This window comes from Cherax quadricarinatus, chromosome 23 (assembly GCF_038502225.1).
Source record: "Cherax quadricarinatus isolate ZL_2023a chromosome 23, ASM3850222v1, whole genome shotgun sequence".
NCBI classification, from domain to species: domain Eukaryota; kingdom Metazoa; phylum Arthropoda; class Malacostraca; order Decapoda; family Parastacidae; genus Cherax; species Cherax quadricarinatus.
In genome coordinates, this window is record NC_091314.1 from 26547520 (window position 1) to 26563782 (window position 16263).

Here is a 16263-nt window from a genome sequence, read left to right on the forward strand (position 1 = left end):
TACACAGAAAATTATGGTTTGTGACTACAGTCACAAAGTTATAGTTTAGGTAGTTTCTACACTCAGAAAATAATGGTGTAATGTGTGTGTACGCTGATAAAGTTGTGGTTTAGGTGGTACATTTACACCTTAAAATGTTACGATGGAAATTATATCTAACTTAGCAAAACGTCTATACACCAAACAAGCGTCACATGCTGACCTCTGCCTTAGGTGGATGACATACCTGTGACCGATTTCGAGTTTCTCTACTCGTACAGAATGTGACCAGGCTTCTCACGTAGCTGCCTGATCAGCCAAGCTATTGGTACCCCCGGCACGCACGCCCACATAGCCATCACAACCTGGCTCCATGCCCTCATGTAATTCCCTGTCTGTCTGAGCTCGTGATCTACACCTGGGTCCGAGATTAGATTCCCAACTTTTCCACAAGAGGGAGGTGATGTTTAGAGGAAGAGGTAGGGAGGGAGACGAAAGGGGATTGTAGGGTGATGTTTGGGAGGGTGGAGGGTGATGATGGGAAAGGGAAAAGGTAACGTGGTATATGAAGTTAAGGGAAAGTGATGCTAGGGTTAGAAGGAGGGAACTTGAAATTATATTAAATACAAACCTAGGACAAAAAAAATATATATATAATGAACAAAAACACTCCCTGTATAAACATTCAAAACATTCCTTTTATAGTAAAATCAAACAACAAACATCCTTGATTAAAAACATAAACATTCATTTATATTTAGGAAAACAAAACTACGTCTCCACAGAAAAAAAGCACAAACGCAGTTGAGTGTAGGCTCCCAAGGCACGCGTGTACTAAGTGTGAAAAATCTGGAGCAGGCGTCGAGATATCAGCCAAAACCAACCAGACCCACAATAACAACGGCAGGTCATTCTTACTACAATGAAACTTCGCTACACATACACGACATGGCAATACACCGACAACACCCACGTCTTTCATATATACATCTATTGCTATAAACATTAACCTCTCCACACAACTCTGCTGGTTGTAATGGCTATTTGAGCCTGCGGGTTAAAAGGCAGCAACAGCCTAGATGATCAGACGGTATCCACAAATGTCTGGTCATAGGCCGACCAGACAGAAGAATTACTCCAGGCTGTGATAGCTATGCAGGCCTGGTGACTCTGACTTCAGCTCGGGTCAAGGGAACAACTTGTATAATCTACTCCGAATGAAAATTTATATTTACTTTTTAACTGCCACTATATTTAACTTGCACATGTTGCTCAGTTTCGTAGGACTCAAGCTCCACTTCTCAACTTTTAAACATCATCGACATTTTAACAAAGTAATGATACCTTAAATAATGTTACACATAAGGTCTGTGTACATTATCTAGTTGTGTACATGAAGCTAAAAACCAATTACATGTGACACACTTTATTGCCTGCCTTCAGGCCCCAGAAGTCCTCTTCCTGATGATTTACCTGCACGGAATGTTCAGGGAGACAATGTCCAAGAAATATGATCCAATAAGGAATTATTATTATAATCATGGGGAGCGCTAAACCCATAGGATTCTACAGCGCGTGTGGGAGGGGGATGGAAGGTATTCAGACTCAATTCAGGGAACTGTAGCACAGATCCAATTTTCTAGATCAAGAGCCCCTCACCAGCGTCAAGGAAACTCCTTTGAGGGGTTCATTTAAAAAAAATGTATTACAGCTGAAAAAGTAAGTTCCAAACTGCAGTGCGGGGAAAAGTGCGCAGAAAAGTACGCAGAAAAGTGTGCAGAAAAGCCCCCTTCTAACAACCCGTCCTCAATACTTAATAAACTTAGACTTACAATTTATCAACGCTGTCTTCCCCACTAGCAAAACTTAAGCCGTCCGTTCACATATTTTCAACACTGGAGGTCGACTATGCGCAAATAGTGGTAAATTTAGATTAGATTAGATTAGCCTAACTTGAGATAATTAATACTGAATTTAACTTTGGATCAGTGGAGAAACTGGAAACACCACACTGTTTACAAGTATGGAAAGGTCGAGGATCGACCAGATAACAAGAATCTTCATAACAGATGATAAGTAACCGCTTGTACTTTGCCAGCATCAATTCAAACCTAAATTACTGGGATTATCTAGAACCCCTTTAACTGTTATCTCCGGAGAAATACAAATATTTCACAATTTACTCCTTGGAAAATGCAACATGGACTAGTTCCAAATTTTCACCATGAAATAAATTAAGAGTTGGAGGTACGGTTGACGGCGAAAAAATACTCCAATGAAATATAACAGCTGAAATAACTACACGAGTTAACCCAACAAACATGTAAACCCCGTCCATGTGGGGTTTGCCTGGTCAACAACAAACAGGTAAACCCCGTCCATGTGGGGTTTGCCTGGTCAACAACAAACAGGTAAACCCCGTCCATGTGGGGTTTACCTAGTCAACAACAAACATGTAAACCCCGTCCATATGGGGTTTGCCTGGTCAACAACAAACATGTAAACCCCGTCCATATGAGGTTTACCTGGTCAACAACAAACAGGTAAACCCCGTCCATGTGGGGTTTGCCTGGTCAACAACAAACAGGTAAACCCCGTCCATGTGGGGTTTACCTAGTCAACAACAGGTAAACCCCGTCCATGTGAGGTTTACCTAGTCAACAACAAACAGGTAAACCCCGTCCATGTGAGGTTTACCTAGTCAACAACAAACATGTAAACCCCGTCCATGTGAGGTTTACCTAGTCAACAACAAACAGGTAAACCCCGTCCATGTGAGGTTTACCTAGTCAACAACAAACAGGTAAACCCCGTCCATGTGGGGTTTACCTGGTCAACAACAGGTAAACCCCGTCCATGTGGGGTTTACCTGGTCAACAACAAACATGTAAACCCCGTCCATATGGGGTTTGCCTGGTCAACAACAAACATGTAAACCCCGTCCATGTGAGGTTTACCTGGTCAACAACAAACAGGTAAACCCCGTCCATGTGAGGTTTACCTGGTCAACAACAAACAGGTAAACCCCGTCCATGTGGGGTTTACCTGGTCAACAACAAACAGGTAAACCCCGTCCATGTGAGGTTTACCTGGTCAACAACAAACAGGTAAACAACAGTCACAAACATGTAAACCCCGTATGTGAGGTTTACCTAGTCAACAACAAACAGTCCATGTGGGGTTTACCTAGTCAACAACAAACAGGTAAACCCCGTCCAACAAACAACAAACAGGTAAACCCCGTCCATGTGGGGTTTACCTAGTCAACAACAAACAGGTAAACCCCGTCCATGTGGGGTTTACCTAGTCAACAACAAACAGGTAAACCCCGTCCATGTGGGGTTTACCTGGTCAACAACAAAAAATTCGTTGCCAAAGATAGGATAAGGTATTTACTGTATTTTGGTGTTGGTGAATTCGAAAATGTCACTAGGTTTTTCAAATTAGTTCTAGTTTGTGAGATATAGCATACCTACCTTCAGTTAACAGGGAACTTACCCATAACGCCTGTATATGTAATGACAATTTGTATATACAGATAGTTTTAATAAAGATTAGCATTTTATTTTTAAATTATTTAATATTTAACAAAAGGAGCTGTATCAACAACGACGTGATACAACTCCTTTATGATACTGTCACGAAGTTGTATTACCAACGTGATACAACTCCTTTATGATACTGTCATGACGTTGTATCACCAACGACGTGATACAACTCCTTTATGATACTGTCATGACGTTGTATCACCAACGACGTGATACAACTCCTTTATGATACTGTCATGACGTTGTATCACCAACGACGTGATACAACTCCTTTATGATACTGTCACGACGTTGTATCACCAACGTGATACAACTCCTTTATGATACTGTCATGACGTTGTATCACCAACGACGTGATACAACTCCTTTATGATACTGTCACGACGTTGTATCACCAACGTGATACAACTCCTTTATGATACTGTCATGACGTTGTATTACCAACGTGATACAACTCCTTTATGATACTGTCACGACGTTGTATTACCAACGTGATACAACTCCTTTATGATACTGTCACGACGTTGTATCACCAACGACGTGATACAACTCCTTTATGATACTGTCACGACGTTGTATTACCAACGTGATACAACTCCTTTATGATACTGTCACGACGTTGTATTACCAACGTAATACAACTCCTTTATGATACTGTCATGACGTTGTATTACCAACGTGATACAACTCCTTTATGATACTGTCACGACGTTGTATCACCAACGACGTGATACAACTCCTTTATGATACTGTCACGACGTTGTATTACCAACGTGATACAACTCCTTTATGATACTGTCACGACGTTGTATTACCAACGTAATACAACTCCTTTATGATACTGTCATGACGTTGTATTACCAACGTGATACAACTCCTTTATGATACTGTCACGACGTTGTATTACCAACGTAATACAACTCCTTTATGATACTGTCACGACGTTTTATTACCAACGTGATACAACTCCTTTATGATACTGTCATGACGTTGTATTACCAACGTGATACAACTCATTTATGATACTGTCACGACGTTTTATTACCAACGTGATACAACTCCTTTATGATACTGTCATGACGTTGTATTACCAACGACGTGATACAACTCCTTTATGATACTGTCACGACGTTGTATCACCAACGACGTGATACAACTCCTTTATGATACAGGCATGACGTTGTATTACCAACGTGATACAACTCCTTTATGATACTGTCATGACGTTGTATCACCAACGACGTGATACAACTCCTTTATGATACAGGCATGACGTTGTATTACCAACGTGATACAACTCCTTTATGATACTGTCACGACGTTGTATCACCAACGACGTCATACAACTCCTTTATGATACAGGCATGACGTTGTATTACCAACGTGATACAACTCCTTTATGATACTGTCATGACGTTGTATCACCAACGACGTGATACAACTCCTTTATGATACTCACGACGTTGTATCACCAACGACGTAATACAACTCCTTTATGATACTGTCATGACGTTGTATCACCAACGACGTGATACAACTCCTTTATGATACTGTCATGACGTTGTATTACCAACGTGATACAACTCCTTTATGATACTGTCACGACGTTGTATTACCAACGTGATACAACTCCTTTATGATACTGTCATGACGTTGTATTACCAACGTGATACAACTCCTTTATGATACTGTCATGACGTTGTATTACCAACGTGATACAACTCCTTTATGATACTGTCACGACGTTGTATTACCAACGTGATACAACTCCTTTATGATACTGTCATGACGTTGTATTACCAACGTGATACAACTCCTTTATGATAATGTCATGACGTTGTATTACCAACGACGTAATACAACTCCTTTATGATACTGTCATGACGTTGTATCACCAACGACGTAATACAACTCCTTTATGATACTGTCATGACGTTGTATTACCAACGTGATACAACTCCTTTATGATATTGTCATGACGTTGTATTACCAACGTGATGCAACTCATTTATGATACTGTCACGACGTTGTATCACCAACGACGTGATACAACTCATTTATGATACTGTCATGACGTATCACCAACGTGATACAACTCATTTATGATGCTGTCATGACGTTGTATTACCAACGACGTGATACAACTCCTTTATGATACTGTCACGACGTTGTATCACCAACGACGTGATACAACTCCTTTATGATACTGTCATGACGTTGTATTACCAACGTGATACAACTCCTTTATGATACTGTCACGACGTTGTATTACCAACGTGATACAACTCCTTTATGATACTGTCACGACGTTGTATTACCAACGTGATACAACTCCTTTATGATACTGTCACGACGTTGTATTACCAACGTGATACAACTCCTTTATGATACTGTCATGACGTTGTATTACCAACGTGATACAACTCCTTTATGATACTGTCATGACGTTGTATTACCAACGACGTGGCAATGTTATAACCTTTATTATTTTTTTCTAGATAAACATGAGTTCTTCACGAAGAGTCAGTCTGCTTAAACAATCCCAATGCATTTTGCTACATTTGTGGCGAATATTCTTTGCAAAAACAAAGAAAAAACATGGCAGATTTTGAAAAACAACCTTATAGTGCTTATTTTGGATTGGTGCTTGGAGAACAAGACAAGGTCTGGGCTCTCCATATGGTTTGCAAAACCTGTGTGGAATGCTCACATAGTGGAAAAATAGGCAAAAGGAAAAGTTTAAACTTCGGTGTGCCTTTGGTGTGGAGAGAGCTGGAAAAAAAAAACGCCACGACGATTATTTCTGTATAGCGAATGTGAAAGGTTTCAGTCGATACAAGAAAATCAAGTGGGAATATTCTGATTTGGAGTCAGCAAGTTGACCTGTGTCACATGGCAAAGACGTTCCCATACCAGTATAGACAAAACTGTCTGACCTTCCGTTGTCAGATTTTGAAGAAACTCAGGTTTTAGGATGCAACACAGGTGACAGCAGTGGAAGTGAATAAAGCATTTCAACACCCCAGCAGTTTTCCCAAGAACTCAATGATCTGATACGTGACCTCAGTCTGTCATAGCAAGCACCTGAACTTTTAGCAACCAGACTAGAAGAAAAGAACTGTCTACAACAAGAAGTTAAAATAGCAGCTTATCGGACAAGAAAGGCTGAACTCGTCCTTTACTTCAGCTAAAAATGAAGAACTGGTATACTGCAATAACATCCCTGGACTACTACTTCGAATGGGACTTGAATCTCGACCAGAAGATTGGCGGCTGTTTGTAAACAGCTCCATTAGAAGCTTGAAATATGTCTTACCGCATACTGGTAACCAATATGTATCACTTCCAATTGCTCACTCAACAAAACTGTGCTAATGACCAACGTAGAAGAAAATCGTATAATGTTTTCATTTGCAGTAATTAGTGGTATCTATCTTACTGTGTTATTATATAGAATGAAATGCTAGTATATATTACATGATTTGAGTTTTGCATGATTAAAAAAATAATTTCAGTGCGATATGTAAGTTAGCCTGATCAGTATATTTTTCACTTTTTTTTTCAATGCGATACTAAATTTACCAAAAACTAGAACCAATCAAGCAAAACCGATGATATATTCGGAATCAGCACCACAAACTTACCTTAAAATCGGTGTAATATCATTGACCAGAAAATTAGTTTTGACCAACTACCTATTTCTGACTCAAGAGTTCCTTGTCAGCGCATGAAGTTGTCTGTTCAGTGTCCTGCAATGAGGCATTTATCAGTTTACTGATCCATATTTATTACACTTACATCAAACCATAACACAATAAGCACAGTTTCGACGGCTTTTAGCACTTCCTTATAAGGAAAATTATCAGCCGATCCCTACTGTTCGAGAGGGAACCTGACTTTTTCTCCAACAACCCCTGACCAATCGGGCCGAGATAATTATGTTGGGTCATGAACAACTGATACCAAAAGCATGACAGACCAGGGTATCACTTTGTCAGATCACTTATGGCAACGATGATGAATAATACTTTTTCCAGAGTACATTGCAATAAAATAAGCAACAGCAACTTCAACAAAGCTCTGTGAAATGTGTGCGAGACAGCTGACAGAACAATCAGGCTAGCTAATTTTTACACAGTTAACTTTAAAGGTCTTAGATAGGAAGAATAAAGATGTACTCAGTAGTGACTGTTGTGTGATGTCACATTTATTCTTGTTCACGTTGAATTGTAGTTATCCTCCCCGTCCTCGGATTAAACCTGATTATCTTCCATTTCCTAAACCTTGTATGATCCTGCATATGGAACTAAGAGAACTGGTGTGGGACCGGGGCGTGAGGGCGATAACCTCAGGAAATGACTACAGGTAACCTATAGTTTACCCCTTCCAGTTTTAATGCTTTCCTTGAATATAATAATTCATGTAATTATTATATTCAGTATTCTCCTGTCTCCCCCTTCATGACGTGTCCCATCACTTGTAATCTCTGTCAAGACAATCCACTTTCTTTCCGTCTTAGTAATTACTGGCTCGGTAATTCTCTAATCATTTCATTATCTTGTCGAGGGAAGGGGGCATTGGGGGTGCTGTGTACGGGAGTGTCAACGTTGTATGAAACCTATAATCCTACTGAATTATTCGAACACTTTTCCCGCTCATTAACTGATAAATATTGGACATCATTGTCGTTCTTTGATCCAGCAAGTCCGGTTTATGGAAAGAGGTGTGGCCTTGTAAGCACTTGTGGTTTGCAGTACAACTCTTCAACCAGAACAACGGCTTTTACAACACAGCTGAACCTCTTGCCAGGAAACTTCATCGTTATCCTATATAACATACCTACCTGCCCATCCCGTGCAGGTCAGTCTCAAATTCAACCTCCCCAACATTTTCCACCATATACATACTCAATGTACTCTTTGCTCAGGCAGATGTTTGCAACTTCATAACGCCCACTGTGTGGATGAAACGTAGTCAATAAAGGATCATATTATACTGCATTTGTGTTTATTTTTCCATCTTGTCAGTATTTTATACCATTTATCTCCATAAACCACTGGCACCACAATCTGCACCATCCCCCACTGTTAAGAATGCAGAGGTGGCAGACATAAACCACTGGCACCCCACCATCTGCATCATCCCCCACTGATAATTCTCACACGGCAAACATAAACCGCTGATACCGCAATATGCAACATTCCCTGGTTTTAAGAATCTATAGGCGGTAGACATAAACCAAGACAACTGAATGATGAAAAGTTGTATTGTAAACCACAAGTGCTCACAAGGCCACACCTCATTCTATAAACCAAACTAGGACCAAAGGCCAACAATGATGTCAAATATTTATCAGTTAATGAGCGGGGAAAGTATTTGAATAATTCTATAGGATTATATATAGGATTATATATATGTTGCAGGTGTATGGTGTAGGAGGTAGGTTACTGAAAGCAGTGAAGAGTTTTTACGAGGATAGTGAGGCTCAAGTTAGAGTATGTAGGAAAGAGGGAAATTATTTCCCAGTAAAAGTAGGCCTTAGACAAGGATGTGTGATGTCACCGTGGTTGTTTAATGTATTTATAGATGGGGTTGTAAGAGAAATAAATGCGAGGGTCTTGGCAAGAGGCGTGGAGTTAATAGATAAAGAATCACACATAAAGTGGGAGTTGTCACAGTTGCTCTTTGCTGATGACACTGTGCTCTTGGGAGATTCTGAAGAGAAGTTGCAGAGATTGGTGGATGAATTTGGTAGGGTGTGCAAAAGAAGAAAATTTAAAGTGAATACAGGAAAGACTAAGGTTATGAGGATAACAAAAACATTAGGTGATGAAAGATTGGATATCAGATTGGAGGGAGAGAGTATGGAGGAGGTGAATGTATTCAGATATTTGGGAGTGGACGTGTCAGCGGATGGGTCTATGAAAGATGAGGTGAATCATAGAATTGATGAGGGGAAAAGGGTGAGCGGTGCACTTAGGAGTCTGTGGAGAGACAAAGAACTTTGTCCTTGGAGGCAAAGAGGGGAATGTATGAGAGTATAGCTTTACCAACGCTCTTATATGGGTGTGAAGCATAGGTGATGAATGTTGCAGCGAGGAGAAGGCTGGAGGCAGTGGAGATGTCATGTCTGAGGGCAATGTGTGGTGTGAATATAATGCAGAGAATTCGTAGTTTGAAAGTTAGGAGGAGGTGCGGGATTACCAAAACTGTTGTCCAGAGGGCTGAGGAAGGGTTGTTGAGGTGGTTCGGACATGTAGAGAGAATGGAGCGAAACAGAATGAGTTCAAGAGTGTATCAGTCTGTAGTGGAAGGAAGGAGGGGTAGGGGTCGGCCTAGGAAAGGTTGGAGGGAGGGGGTAAAGGAGGTTTTGTGTGCGAGGGGCTTGGACTTCCAGCAGGCATGCGTGAGCATGTTTGATAGGAGTGAATGGAGACAAATGGTTTTTAATACTTGACGTGCTGTTGGAGTGTGAGCAAAGTAACATTTATGAAGGGGTTCAGGGAAACCGGCAGGCCGGACTTGAGTCCTGGAGATGGGAAGTACAGTGCCTGCACTCTGAAGGAGGGGTGTTAATGTTGCAGTTTAAAAACTGAAGTGTAAAGCACCCTTCTGGCAAGACAGTGATGGAGTGAATGATGGTGAAAGTTTTTCTTTTTCGGGCCACCCTGCCTTGGTGGGAATCGGCCAGTGTTAATAAAAATAATAAATATATATAGCTTTCATACAACGCTGACACTTCCGTACACAGCACCCCCAATCCTCCCTCCCCTCGGCAAGACAATGAAATGATTCTAGAATTACAATTAATTTCTAAGGAGACAGTAATTACTAAGACGGAAAGTGGATTGTTTTGACAGAGATTACGAGTGATGGGACAGGTCATGAAGGGGGAGACAGGAGAACACTGAATATAATAATTACATGAATTATGAAAATAAATATAATAATTCCTTGAATTATTATATTGAAGGAAAGCGATAAAACTATAAGGGGTTAACTGTAGGTTACATGTAGTCATTTCCGGAGGTCCACGCCCTCACGTCCCGGTCCCAGATCAGCTCTACTGGTTCTATATGCAGGATCATAAAACGTTCAGAAAAATGGAAGATAATCAAGTTTAATCCAAGGAAGGGGAGGATAGCTACACTTCAACGTGAACGTGAATAAATGTGACATTTACAACAGAGTCAAGACTTGAGTACATCATTCTTCATCCTATTTAAGACTCTTTAAATTTAATTATGTAAAAACTAGCTAGCCTGAGTGTTCTGTCAGCTGTCTCACACACACTTCACCTTTTTAAGTCACATCGCCAGTAATAACACAAGAATGCTATAACTAAACTAAAAAAAATAATACTGTATGCAACTCATTGGTCCAAAACTATATTTTGCAATATTAGTATAAAACTCGAGCTTTATCGGAATTGCTGTTGCTTATTTCATTACAAAGTTCTCTGGAAAAAAGCATTATTCATCATCGTTGCTATAAGTGATCTGTCACAATGACATATTTCAGTGGTACCTACCTTAATTAGCTCCTTGAGTTTCACTCTCAGTAATATCAAATACTTAGATAAGATAAGGAGACATGCCATGTACAGGTTAATGCAGTGGGTAGCGGCCTCCAGTCGTGTTCTAATTGACAAATTAAGGCCAAATGAGGCCTAAGAAATCTCTCCAACGTTATATATATATATATATATATATATATATATATATATATATATATATATATATATATATATAGTGCCTATACACAAATGTGAGCATCAAGTATGTCGGTAGGGCTACAATCATGGTAACTATGCGAGAGCCAGCATGTTGTCGAGAGAGCTGACATGCTGTTTTAAGAGCCAACATACTTTCGTGAGAGCTGACATGCTGTTTTAAGAGCCAACATACTTTCGTGAGAGCCGACATGCTGTTTTAAGAGCCAACATACTTTCGTGAGAGCTACATGCTGTTTTAAGAGCCAACATACTTTCGTGAGAGCCGACATGCTGTTTTAAGAGCCAGCATACTGTCGTGTGAGCCGACATGCTGTCGTGAGAGCCGACATGCTGTCGTGAGAGCCGACATGCTGTCGTGAGAGTCGACATGCTGTCGTGAGAGTCGACATGCTGTCGTGAGGGCCAACATGCAGTCCTCAGCGAGAGTGGTTCAAGAGGTAGTGGTCCCTGGCAGAGCGACGACGCCTGTTTATTGGCTGGAATGTGGCGTTTAGCAGCCCAAGATTAATGAGAAACTTGATGTCAACTTGAGGGAACAAGTTACAACGAAACATGGCTCATTCCTCTCATTCTAATTGAGCACGATCACGCCAGCAACAGTTCATGTTGACATGCTGCCTATTACAGTGGGGTACACATGTTACTCGCCTCTCTCTCTCTCTCTCTCTCTCATACACACACTGATTACAAATATTACTCTCATCCACACTCACTCTCCGACCACACACATTATTCTCATACACATTTACTCTCCGACCACACATATTACTCTCATCCACATTCACTCTTCAGCCACATATATTACTCTCATACACACTCTTCGACCACACACTCACATCAAACTAGAGTACTTGTGACCAACGTTTCCTTTACTTCCCCTCGCCACAACGTCCATAAATAACAACACGGGGGAGCATGTTAAGGCAGAAAACAAATTTAAGTTTAATGTGATGGTACATGTGAGAGAACTGGTCCCTCCTCACACCGACGTGTATAAAGAACGAGAAGAATGCTAAGCATGCAGTCAATATACAGGCGGCCTCATTAAACTTCCTGAGAAAATGTAGTAAGGCTGAAACAAACCCCGTGAACAAATATAAACACACCAATGTCCCGTAATATGTTGACTTGCACAGTGAAATTGTCACATTGTTTTAAGTAGCTCTGTGGTACAACTTCTGGCTCGCAACATTAGAGGCAAGGGTTTAATTCCCGGGCAAGTCTCCTGTCGCCTGCTGTTACTGTTCACCTAGAAGTAGATACGTATCAGGGTGTTGGTCGACTGTTGTGGGTGGCATCCTGGGGAGTGATAGAAGGACACTAGTGCAACTAATGTGACATTTTACTGTAGCAACGTTTCGCTCTCCGGGAGCTTTATCAAGCCGTTAAAGCTTGACAAAGCTCCTGGAGAGCGAAACATTGCCACAAAAAATATCGAGTTAGTTGCACTTGCGTCCTTTTAACCTAATATACTGTCGGTATTTCTACCAACATTATTATGGTATTATACGTTTGCCTTCAACTTAACAATAAGTTGAGGAAGGAAACTGGACCTCTATCTGAACCAACTGCCAGAGCAGCCAGCCGGTAGCAGGAACAGCCTGCTAGACCAAGCAGTCATCAGTGAAGTCTAACCACGAGGAAGGGCTTCGACAGCACAAAAAAAACTCTTCAAATTTGTAACGGGCAGACCACAGGTAACAGTTCGTAGTCTGTAAACTGAATTTTGTATTAAAGATGGCATTAGTGTACAGTCTGAGGCATGTTGGGCATTCACATCTAGTTACTGACATTAGCGAGACTAAAGCACCCCAGCCAGTGTACACAGTCATTACTCTGTACCCCAGCCAGTGTACACAGTCATTACTCTGTACCCCAGCCAGTGAACACAGTCATTACTCTGTACCCCATCCAGTGAACACAGTCATTACTCTGTACCCCAGCCAGTGAACACAGTCATTACTCTGTACCCCATCCAGTGAACACAGTCATTACTCTGTACCCCATCCAGTGAACACAGTCATTACTCTGTACCCCAGCCAGTGTACACAGTCATTACTCTGTACCCCAGCCAGTGTACACAGTCATTACTCTGTACCCCAGCCAGTGTACACAGTCATTACTCTGTACCCCAGCCAGTGTACACAGTCATTACTCTGTACCCCATCCAGTGAACACAGTCATTACTCTGTACCCCAGCCAGTGTACACAGTCATTACTCTGTACCCCATCCAGTGAACACAGTCATTACTCTGTACCCCAGCCAGTGTACACAGTCATTACTCTGTACCCCAGCCAGTGTACACAGTCATTACTCTGTACCCCAGCCAGTGTACACAGTCATTACTCTGTACCCCAGCCAGTGTACACAGTCATTACTCTGTACCCCAGCCAGTGTACACAGTCATTACTCTGTACCCCAGCCAGTGTACACATTCATTACTCTGTACCCCAGCCAGTGTACACAGTCATTACTCTGTACCCCAGCCAGTGTACACATTCATTACTCTGTACCCCAGCCAGTGTACACAGTCATTACTCTGTACCCCAGCCATTGTATACAGTCATTACTCTGTACCCCAGCCAGTGTACACAGTCATTACTCTGTACCCCAGCCAGTGTACACAGTCATTACTCTCTACCCCAGTCAGTGTACATAGTCATTACTCTGTACCACATCCAGTGAACACAGTCAATACTCTGTACCCCAGCCAGTGTACACAGTCATTACTCTGTACCCCAGCCAGTGTACACAGTCATTACTCTGTACCCCAGTCAGTGTACAGTCATTACTCTGTACCCCAACCAGTGTACACAGTCATTACTCTGTACCCCAGCCAGTGTGCACAGTCATTACTCTGTACCCCAGCCAATGTATACAGTCATTACTCTGTACCCCAACCAGTGTACACAGTCATTACTCTGTACCCCAGCCAGTGTACACAGTCATTACTCTGTACCCCAGTCAGTGTACACAGTTATTACTCTGTACACCAGCCAGAGTACACAGTCATTACTCTGTGCACCAGCCAGTGTACAAAGTCATTACTCTGTACCCCAGCCAGTGTACACAGTCATTACTCTGTACCCCAGCCAGTGTACACAGTCATTACTCTGTACCCCAGCCAATGTATACAGTCATTACTTTGTACCCCAGCCAGTGTACACAGTCATTACTCTGTACCCCAGCCAGTGTATACAGTCATTACTCTGTACCCCAGCCAGTGTATACAGTCATTACTCTGTACCCAAGCCAGTGTACACAGTCATTACTCTGTACCCCAGCCAGTGTACACAGTCATTACTCTGTACCCCATCCAGTGTACACAGTCATTACTCTGTACCCAAGCCAGTGTACACAGTCATTACTCTGTACCCCAGCCAGTGTACACAGTCATTACTCTGTACCCAAGCCAGTGTACACAGTCATTACTCTGTACCCCAGCCAGTGTACACAGTCATTACTCTGTACACCAGCCAGAGTACACAGTCATTACTCTGTGCACCAGCCAGTGTACACAGTCATTACTCTGTACCCCAGCCAGTGTACACAGTCATTACTCTGTACCCCAGCCAGTGTACACAGTCATTACTCTGTACCCCAGCCAGTGTACACAGTCATTACTCTGTACCCCAGTCAGTGTACACAGTCATTACTCTGTACCCCAGCCAGTGTATACAGTCATTACTCTGTACCCCAGCCAGTGTGCACAGTAATTACTCTGTACCCCAGCCAATGTATACAGTCATTACTCTGTACCCCAGCCAGTGTACACAGTCATCACTCTGTACCCCAACCAGTGTACAGTCATTACTCTGTACCCCAACCAGTGTATAGTCATTACTCTGTAACCCAGCCAGTGTACACAGTCATTACTCTGTACCCCAGTCAGTGTACACAGTTATTACTCTGTACACCAGCCAGAGTACACAGTCATTACTCTGTGCACCAGCCAGTGTACACAGTCATTACTCTGTACCCCAGCCAGTGTACACAGTCATTACTGTGTACCCCAGCCAGTGTACACAGTTATTACTCTGTACACCAGCCAGAGTACACAGTCATTACTCTGTGCACCAGCCAGTGTACACAGTCATTACTCTGTACCCCACCCAGTGTACACAGTCATTACTCTGTACCCCAGCCAGTGTACACAGTCATTACTCTGTACCCCAGCCAGTGTACACAGTCATTACTCTGTACCCCAGTCAGTGTACACAGTCATTAATCTGTACCCCAGTCAGTGTACACAGTCATTACTCTGTAACCCAGCCAGTGTACACAGTCATTACTCTGTACCCCAGCCAGTGTACACAGTCATTACTCTGTACCCCAGTCAGTGTACACAGTCATTACTCTGTACCCCAAGTAGTGTACACAGTCGCTAAGTGAGGCAGGTGACGGCCTAAGTGAGGCTGGTGTCGGCGAGAATGAGGGAGGTGTTGACTTGAATGAGGCAGGTGTTGGCCTGAGTGGGGCAGGTGTTGGCCTGAGTAGAGCAAGCTCTGGAACCAGCAGGAAGGTGTGGGTGTCAGCAGGGTAGATATGAGTGCCAACAATGCAGATGCGGGTGCCAACAAGGCAGGTGTGAGTCCAAACAAGGAAGGTGCAGATGTCAGCAAGGCAGGTGTGGGTGCCAATGCAGGTGTAGGTGTCAGCAGGGCAAGTGTCTCAGCTGGGCAGGTGTGGTTGCCAACAAGGCACTTGTGGGTGTCAGCAAGGCAGGTGTGAGTGCCAATAAGGAAGGAGTGGATGCCAAGGCAGGTGTGGGTCCCAACAAGGCAGTAGTAGTGCCAGCAGGGCAGGTGTGGTACCAACAAGGCAGGCGTGGGTGCAAATATAAGTGTGGGTGTCAGCAAGGCAAGTGTGGGTGCCAACAAGGCAGGCGTGGGTGCCAACAAGGCAGGCGTGGGTGTCAGCAAGACAGGTGTGGGTGCCAACAAGGCAGGCGTGGGTGTCAGCAAGGCAGGTGTGGGTGCCAGCAAGGCAGGTGTGGGTGC

The 16263-nt window shown here is 42.6% G+C and overlaps 1 protein-coding gene across 7 annotated transcripts in view; it reads right to left on the reverse strand.

Annotated features, from left to right (window-relative positions):
* Positions 1-16263, reverse strand: part of LOC128685725 (mitogen-activated protein kinase kinase kinase 7-interacting protein 3 homolog) — a 639350-nt gene that overhangs the window by 512162 nt on the left and 110925 nt on the right. Inside the window, exon 2 of one of the 7 annotated variants that reach the window (XM_070088022.1) lies at positions 7172-7276. The exons of the other annotated variants lie outside the window; for them this stretch is intronic. The gene's annotated coding sequence lies outside the window, so the exon portion shown is untranslated. The remainder of the gene's footprint in view (positions 1-7171; positions 7277-16263) is intronic. 7 annotated transcript variants of the gene reach the window in all.